The sequence below is a fragment of the Nicotiana sylvestris genome, chromosome 11 (genome assembly GCF_000393655.2).
Source record: "Nicotiana sylvestris chromosome 11, ASM39365v2, whole genome shotgun sequence".
Taxonomy (NCBI): domain Eukaryota; kingdom Viridiplantae; phylum Streptophyta; class Magnoliopsida; order Solanales; family Solanaceae; genus Nicotiana; species Nicotiana sylvestris.
Genome location: NC_091067.1, coordinates 108,357,569 through 108,367,599, shown reverse-complemented (window position 1 = coordinate 108,367,599; position 10,031 = coordinate 108,357,569).

The window sequence follows — 10,031 nt, the reverse complement described above, 5'->3', positions numbered from 1 at the left end:
GAACAGGAGGACGTTTGGCAGGGGGAGGCACAAACCCCTCAAGAAACTACAGAACCATCACAGGGGAACGATGACGGTACACCTCATGAAGCTAATAATCAACAACCTCGTCGATCTGAACGAGGTCAGATTCCATCAACTCGATACCCAAAAACCGAGTATATTCTACTTTCTGAAGATGGAGAACCAGAGAGTTTCCATGAAGCTATATCTCATAAGGATAAAGAAAAATGGCTGCAAGCAATGACCGAAGAGATGAACTCTTTACAGAAAAATAACGCCTATGAGATTGTGAAACTTCCACAAGGAAAGAAGGTACTGAAGAGTAAATGGGTATTCAAGCTGAAGAAAGATGGCAGCGGAAAGGTGGTGAAGCACAAAGCCCGGTTAGTAGTCAAAGGATTCCTACAGAAAAAGGGAATTGACTTTGATGAAATATTTTCACCAGTTGTAAAATTGACTTCAATCCGCATCATCCTTGGATTGGTAGCCAGTTTGAATTTGGAGCTTGAACAAATGGATGTCAAGACAGCATTTCTTCATGGTGATCTAAATGAAGAAATCTATATGGAGCAGCCGGAAGGTTTTGAGGTTTCAGGAAAAGAAAACCTCGTCTATAAGCTTACGAAAAGTTTATATGGCCTAAAGCAAGCACCGAGGAAGTGGTACAAAAAGTTTGACTCATTTATGGTAAGTCAAAGATATAAAAGGACTATTGCAGATCAGTGTGTTTACATTCAGAGATTTTCGGATGGCAATTTTGTTGTACTTCTACTTTATGTAGACGACATGTTGATCGTCGGACAAGATGCAACAAAAATTAGACAGTTGAAGAAAGAACTCTCTAAGTCCTTTGAAATGAAAGACTTAGGTCCAGCTCAACATATTTTGGGATTGCAGATAACTCGAGATAGGAGAAACAAGAAGTTATGGCTATCTCAAGAAAATTACATTGAACGGGTGATCAAACGGTTCAATATGAGTAATGCCAAACCGGTAGGTGCCCCTTTGGCAAATCACTTCAAGTTGAGAAAGAGTTTGTGCCCCTCATCTAAGAAAGAGATTGAGGAGATGTCTACAATTCCATATTCTTCAGCAGTTGGAAGTCTGATGTATGCCATGGTTTGCACGAGGCCAGATATCGCACATGCGGTAGGTGTGGTAAGTCGTTTTCTTTCTAACCCTGGAAAGAAACATTGAGAGGCAGTTAAGTGGATTCTCAGGTATCTTAAAGGTACTTCAAAATCAAGACTATGCTTTGGGGGAGCTAATCCAGTCTTGGAAGGCTATACAGATTCAGATATGGCCGGAGATCCTGATGGAAGAAAATCAACCTCAGGATATGTTTATACTTTTACAGGGGGAGCTGTGTCATGGCAGTCAAGATTGCAGAAGTGTGTTGCACTATCCACAACTGAAGCAGAATATATTGTTGTAGCGGAAGCTGGAAAAGAAATATTGTGGCTAAAGCGGTTTCTCCAAGAACTAGGGATAAATCAAACAGAGTATAAGATACATTGTAATAGTCAAAGTGCAATTGATTTAAGCAAAAACTCAATGTATCGTTCTCGGACAAAGCACATCGACATTCGCTATCACTGGATACGCGAGGTGATGGATCAACAACTGTTGAAACTAGTAAAGATCCATACGAAGGAGAATCCAGCAGATATGTTAACAAAGGTGGTCACTCAAGAAAAGTTAGAGCTGTGCAGAGACATAGTTGGAATAACTTTCAAATAGTAGCTATGTTGGAATGCAGCTGAAGGGGGAGAATTGATAAGTTCAGCTGCTGTCAACTACCAATTTTAGAAGCCCACCATTGTTGAAGCCACCAACCCATTCTAGAAGCCACCATTGTTGAAGCTTCCATTGTTGAATGAAGAATTCAACCACCAACCACCTTCTTTAAGGCTATAAATAGAGCCTTATGTTTTACACAGAAATATCAATCCAGAGAGATTGAAATACAATCTAGGAAGAGATTGTGAGAACAAAAAGAGAGTTTGGTGAGGTTTTTTTGTAGAGAGAAATTCTTGGTATAAATTCTCTGTAATTCTATTCTTGTGAAATAGAGTTGTTTTTCCTCCCAAATAATCTTCATATTGATCCGAGAATCACAACAGTCTGAATGCTTTAACTTTGGACCTAAACAGAAAGAGCAGATCCGAAAAGTGAAACTTTCAGATGTCAAGATGAACAAGAACTACCCTTGAGAATAAAGCCAAAATATGAAAAAATAAACAGTTTTCTATCTCTATCCCTTGAAAAGGAAACATAGCGAGAGAAATGGTTGAAATTAGAACTTAGATCTGCATTGAAGGAGGGAAAAAAGTCAAATGGACAAAGAAAAGAAAACTGTTAAATCACCAGCTAGGTATATTTTTCAAAGAATAAAATGAACTTTAGCTCAAGTAAGCTTCTTTAGCTCTTAGATAAATATGGAACTTAAAATAGCAGCTTCCATAAATATAAAAATAAATAAACAGAACCATTGAATTGATTGTGAAGTTATTGATTCCATTTACAAGTCTTGTATTCTAGGGATGATGTTTGGTAGTATTTGATACAGAGAGAAATCACTCGTGTAAAATGCCAGAATAGTTTCAGATAAAAGAATAGATTGCCCAATTAAATCATTGTGTTCATCTACATTAGTACGTGTACTCATCGCAACAATTAGTTCTCTTTTCAGGTTTGCCTTTTTTTAGAGGAAAAGAAATTATGTGCATCAAACAACTCTTGGATACTGTTATAATTGTGTCTGGAAATAATCCAATGAGGATGATAAAGTTACTAAAATGGCGGAAGGTTTCAGATTTCTTGTGATCTTACTACCGTGATAGGTGTAAATTCTACATATTTGGGAGAATCTATATGTTTCAAACTATGTAGCTCTTACAAAGTTGGTCTTAATGAGTGTTCAGTCATGACATTTAAAGTTAGACCAGAGGTTCTTTACTTTTTGAGAAGGGGAAAATAAACTTAGTCTAACCTTACATGACAATTGAATTGATTTTTTTTGGGACTTGTCTTCTATAAGATCATTTTATGGTATTTAATTATTTTTTAGCATATCTAATGTATTCTCATGATTATAAAAAAATTGATGTCTTATATCCTAGTGTGTACGTGTGTAGAATTATTCAGTTCAAACATTATTTATATAGTTTGTGTTTCCATTATTGATTTCTACTTGTATAGAATCATTGAGTTCAATACTTGCTTATAATTGGTTTGTTTTGATTATTGATTCCCTTTAATTGGTTAATTGATTGCATTTCTTTTTGTAGAAAAGATATGGATAAAAGTTGGTTGAATATTAGGGATAGATGTGACAGAAGGTATATTAAAGGAATAGATGACTTTCTTGGTTGGGCATACAATCAACCAAATGTGAGCTCTGTAATTCGGTGTCCTTGTAAAGGGTGAAATACTGCGTTCAAGACAAGAATCCAAGTAAGAAGAGACTTGGTGGGGAAAGGTTTTTGGGACAGTTATAAAGTGTGGGACTTGCATGGAGAAGTATTATTAAGAGTTGAAAATTCTAATGATGTATGCAATATCGAAGTAGATGATGATACTGTTGAAACAGATGATATTCTAGAAATGATTCATGAAATTTTGAGACTAAGGTACCCGGAATCCAAGTCTATCGCGTTCTTTTTTACATATTATGCACATTTGACAAGAGAAAGAACACTATTTAGTGTGTAACTGATCATCAAGCCGAAGCAGCAACTTTGCAAATTGGCAGGTCATTTGGAGAATTAGGTGGAATCCTCAGAATTGGATTGCTCTCAAAGAAATTCACTGGCTTTATCTCAAAACTTGATGATACTGTTGGCATAATTGGGAAGTCCTCTTGACATGGAATATGATGGAAACCTAATGTATACCACAACACTATGTCTTTATTCTCAATTGGCCTGTCTCTGCAAAATAGAAAGAAAGTGTGTTAATTACTCTAAAATTTCCAAGCCAATTCAAACAGTTCTATCTAAAGTCAAATAAAACTAATAAAAGGGTGTGTGGAAAGTTCTTGTTTTGCAATTAATCATGAACAAAACAATGGATAAATGATCCCAACTTTCACTCTTTCAAATTCTGAACCTAAAATCAAATTGTATGGTCTAACATGAATAATTAAAGTCATGTAGAATAAATCTACTTATTAAGTGAGTATGATAGAAATTTTCTTATTCTTGTGAAGGTAATCTTTGTGAAAACAGAGATAATAAGAAAGGCAGGGGGAGATACAAATCTCTACATGTGGATATGAAAACAAAGTATGACAGAAAATTTTCATCATCATTCCGGATGACATTGTGAGAGCTGTAGGTCCAGGGTCTAGGGATATTGTAAATTACTGTGGCTTGATTATGCGGAGCACTATCTCATTTACAGATGGTGATTGGAAAGCAATAATTGCAAAACATGGAGAAGCGATGTGGTTGAAGGTTAAGGTAATAATTTACTTTCAATATCACATTGACTTTATATCATACATTTTATTTACTTTCAATAGCTATACATATTTGTTTTAGGATAAATTTGAAGTTAGTGGTATGCGAGAACATGTGTTGCAAGCTCTTGTTGTTGACACTATGCGAAGGCTTTTTAGAGCATGGAAGACTCGATTGCATAAAGAATACAATCTCTATACTACTGATAAAGAGAGACTGTCTCATAGGCCGGATGACGTTACGCCTGAGGATTGGGTGTTTCTTGTAGGACTTTTTGGGAGTCCAAAATTCAAGGTAACGTTGTAATAAAAATTCTTGATACATCAATATTTAATTATTGGTTCTTATGTATTGATTTAATTGCTAGGCTGCAAGTGAGAGGAACAAACTTAATAGGGGAAAACAAATAACTTAGCACTCTTGTGGCTCAAAATCATTTGCCGAAGTGGAGGAATCGACGGTAAATGCATTTACCACAATCACTATAAAATTATTCGTCATTAATTTATAACATATTATGTGTTTATAAATATTTTTCTCTATTGAAATATATTTTAGAGAGATCCTGTTACTGGAAACAAAGCAGCACCAGATCGAGTTTAGGAACTCCAACATACTCGTAAGGATGGCAAAGGAGAAATTGTGTGGTCGGATCCACAGTCGCAACAAATACATGTAATTTTTTAGCATCATTATTTTGTTATTTTATTATCTGTTTCCTATTTTATACTATAACTTCATACATATTTGTAGGGCCAACTCAATGAAATTGTAACTCAACAACAATCTGAAGAAAATGAGCAGGCAATGAGTGTAGATGAGATTTTAGCCATTGTACTTGGCGAACGAACTGGCTATGTTTGTGGAAACGTGTATGGAAAGAAGCCTACCAAAAATAGCAGTTTGCAGCAGGTATACTTAGAGGCGAGTATGTCTTCTCAAATGGAAAGAATGCATCAAGAGATGCAAGAGGAAATGGATAGAAAATTACAAGAAGAACGTGAGCAAATGGCTGCCGAGTTGAAAAGCAAGCTAGAAGAAGAAATGACTGCTGAATTGCAAAGTAAGATAGAAGAACAAATGGTTGCTGAGCGTGCACGGACGGATTTACAAGTTGACAAAAAGTTTGAAGAAAAGATGAATGCATGGCTGATCAGAATGTAACAGGTAGGGATTTCGCTTGAAATCAGTTTAGTGTATATTCATAAATCATAAGCTTTGACTCGAGGATCGAACACCGAACGATCGACTATTATCGATCACTCATCAAGCATGAAAATCTGAGGGGTTTATATCATAAGTTCGACACACCAAACTGGTTATCGATAAGCATCAAAATGTATTCCAAAAAGGCAAAGGGAAAACAAGAAATGACGAAAAGCAAAAATCCATATATATATATATATATGATAAAGTTTCACGAAGACGTATTTACAAGGCTCACGCCTGGAGCCCTTACATAAAAAAGAAACAAAGGAAAACCTAATCTACCACCGAGGTTACTTGACCAGACGGAGCTCCCTCGTAAGTTGTGCCTTCAACGTCCTGGTCCTCGACCCCCTCCTCCTCGGGGACTTCACCATCATCTTCATCATCCTCCAAGACGTTGGTCAATTCACTGGATGAACCATCATCGGAAGAAAGCAGTGCTGCCGATTCTTCCTCTAGAGCCTTCGTCCTCTCGATCTCAGCAGACAAATCGATGCCCCTTGCATATACATCCTCGAGAGCCTGTCTCCGAGATCTCAATTGGGCATGTTCCAAGGCTCGGGACAGTTTAAGCTCGGCCTCTTCGGACACCTTTCTGGCTCGAGCATTTGCAGCAGCAACATCTTTTTGGAATGATAACATGAGCGCATCGGCTTCGGACTTAGCTGCAGATAGCTCAGCAACTAGTTCAACATGGAGAGCTTTGTACTTGCAGCTCTCTCCCCTCACCCCTTGAAGTTGGCACTCAACCGAGGTCAACTTCTCTTGAAGAGATTCTTTATCGGAAGACACCTCATCCATGCGCAGCTTCAGCCCAAGGATTTCGGTATCTCTTACTCTAAGCTCCTCACGTATTAGGTCATCTTTTCGCTTGAGCTGAAAAGGTCAAATTAAGGTATCAAACGCCAAATTGACTAAAGCACAAAAATAAGCCCACGGAGGTCGTATTACCTGCTCATCAAGATTGATCCGCTCTCGATATATCCTCTCCAAATGAGCTCGAAGGTCACCTAGATTCCCCTCCTTTTGGGCATGAAGGGCCTTGAGTTCGTCCAATTCAGAAACGAGCTTCCTAAATTCGTCCTCACAACGAGCCAACTCTGCTTGTGACTTGGAAAAGGCTTGGTTGGAGAGGTTTAAGGCCCGAAAACATAAAAGAAGGGAGCCGTAAAAGCAAGACTCGATATCGGGGCCTTCCTCAACCCCAGCAAAATATCCTTCAAACATACTATTCTCTCTGGGAGATGCCCCTACGACGGGAGTTTTCATATCTTGGGCATCCCATATTTGCCCAAGAGAGAATGATGGGCCTAGCAGAGGCTCATCTACGTTGATCATCTTGACAAGGTTGACGAGGTCCCTCTCCCTCCTACGAGGGACTTCATCATTGGTTTCTTCGTGTTTATCGACCAGGTGACCTTTGTTGCCCGATGTGTTTTGGTTATTGGTCGGCTTGAGGATTTCGTCTAAGCCCCCTTTAACAATTCCCTCAGTTCGGGCCGGGACCACCTCAGCGGCCTCAGTTCCAGCAGCCTCCGGCTTAGTCAACTTCGAATCAGTAGATTTCGAGGCAGCAACACTTCTTCTCCCCATAAGTACTAGCGAGTAGTCATCACTCTCTTCTCCCTCGGCATAAAGACTTTTGGCCGCCTCCCGAGTTGAGGCCACTGAATCGGCCTCGGGCTTTTGAACTTTAGCCTTTTTGTCTTTGGGGACCCGACCGGTGATTTCTTCTTTCTCTTTCTCTCCTTAGCATGCTTTGGGGTATCTGCTTCCCCAAGCGGGGGTTCCTTCATCAAAACGGCCTCTCCAAGGCCTGCATAGGCACAAAGGGTGAGAATACTAGCGAGAGATATCTTCTCTGAAGGACTCAGGTATGAACAGAGATAAAAACTCACCATGATTTTTGGCTTCCCAACGGGTCTTAGCTAGATCGCGCCACACGCGCTTAGCATACGGGCATGTCGAATCAAGTTGTCGAACCCAGCTCGGGAGATTGTTGACAGCACCGGGGTACCACTCGACAATTGTATCATCAAAGAAAGTTAATTCAAAGTCAAGAAAAGGTATCCGATCAGCGGAACATGTTTACTTATGATTTATATTTCATTTCTCGGGGAATGTCATTCTCTCAACAGGGATCAGGTTCGAGGTCCTAACTCGGACAAAGCGGCTCATCCACCCTCGATCCTTATCTTCATGCATGCTAGAAAAAAAGGCTTTCGGGGATCGACGTTTCAGCTTAATCAGACCACCTCGGTAAAGTCGGGGGCAATATAATCTAATTAGATGGTCTAGGGTAAAAGGCATCCCCTCAACCATGTTTGAAAAATACCTGATCATATAAACAATACGCCAGAATGATGGATAGATTTGTCCAAGTGTCATATGATATTGGCTGCAGAAATCGAGGATCACTGGATCTATCGATGGTAAATAGGCTTCTACAGGGCCTAAGGTGAAAGTATATGTGTATACACTGAGGAAACTGGCCTTGTACTTGGTTATGTCTTCTTCTCGTGAAGGAATCTCTACTTGTACCGCCTTCCCCCAACGGCAGTCGGCCTTCACCTTCTCGATTTCAGTTAATAAATTGATATATCGAGACATGGGTTCGCATCATCCCGGAACAGAGGAAGGGTTTTCAACCTGGAAATCAGTAGATGTATCGCAAGGACCGTGAGTACACTTCTCAATACTAGGAGGAACTGCCGGTTTACCTTTAGTCATTCGAGAAGACGACGAAGCATTTTCCTTTTGAGAAACAGTTTTAGAGGTTTTTTCCATTTCTAAAGCGAAGGATCCGAGAAAATGGAAAATTCCGTTAGAAAAGAAAAGGGAGAGTTCAAGGAAATCGAAAGGGGATAATGAGATCTTGGAAGTACTAAGGGAGTAATATCGGCAAAGTTATGGGGTCTTGTCTATTTATAAAGGTCGTTTGAACGTGCTGAGGAAGCAAAAAGGCCGACTGTTGGTCGCCTATAATTAATGATTTTGAGAATTGCACGAAAGTAACCCTTCAGTCACTTCATCCGCTTGCGTCATGATGTTGGCATCAGAACTAAAGTGTCGGGAATCAGATTGTCAGAAGTTATTAAGAGCAATCTACGAGTTGGGCTCGGGTAGTCATTCGCTCGGTTATTAAAGCCCAAAGGCCAGCTGAGTACGAGCCAGTTCTCACTCGGGGACTATTCATAAAGACTCAACGCTATCTTCACTTCTAGTTCGAGCAAAGCTCGCTCAACTATTAAGCCCAAAGGCTACCCGAGTTCGAGCCAGTTCTCGCTCGGGGATTATTCATAAAGCCTCAGGGCTATCTTCACTTCGAGTTCGAGCAAAGCTCACTCAAGTATTAAGCCCAAAGGCTACCGGAGTTCGACCAGTTCTCGCTTGGGGACTATTCATAAAGCCTCAGGGCTATCTTCACTTCGAGTTTGAGCAAAAGCTCGCTCGACTATTAAGCCCACGGGCTACCCAAGTTCGAGCATGTTCTCACTCAGGGACTATTTATAAGGCCTTAGGGTTATCTTTATTTTAAGATTAAACAAAGTTTTGCTCAATTATGGGCTGCCCGAGTTCGAACAAACTCTCGCTCGGGGGTTATTTGTAAAAACTTAAGGGCTATCTTTATTCTCAGATGATCGAGCAAATGCCCGCCCGGTTGCAAAATTTAAAAGCCGCTTTAGTTCAAGAAACTTACCACTCGAAGACTATCAGCGAGGCCTAAAAAGTCTAGGATTTCTTTCAAAAATCGAGATCCTGCTCTCACTCAGTTTGGACCCAGAAGTTCCAGCGACCTAATTTCACAGCAAATCAATCCAGGCATAGTCTAAGGGATAGCAGAGAGCTCCAAGGAATGTCATATTAACCAATTAAAAACCTAAGGGTTTATTATTGCCAGGTCTAGTATTCTGACCGATTGATAAAGTCATACACTTGGATTTCTCGCAAACGAAGGCAAATGGAGTCCAACACAAGCTGAAGGCAAAATAAGGAAACTCTTTTATTGATAAAAGATGATTACAAAGGCCCATGAGGGGTCCTCACACAGAAACAAAGAAGAAAAAAACAACAGCTGAAAAGCCTAATCTACTTTTGAGGGTATATCCTCGGGAGTGACATATTCGAGAACCGTTTCCTCGGGGACCCCATTTTGATCTTCAGAGCGTTGTCTTCGAGAACCTCCTCCGAAGAAGTAATATATGAGGAAAAGGCTATAGCCTATCAAAGAGCAAAAGCTTTTAACAAGCAAGGAAAATTGTGGCCTGGGGAAAAAGCTTGGCGAGTATGGGTCTCGTCAGCACTACTATTGTGAAGCCACTTCTTCAGACATTGCATCGGTGTGGGATGAAAAGG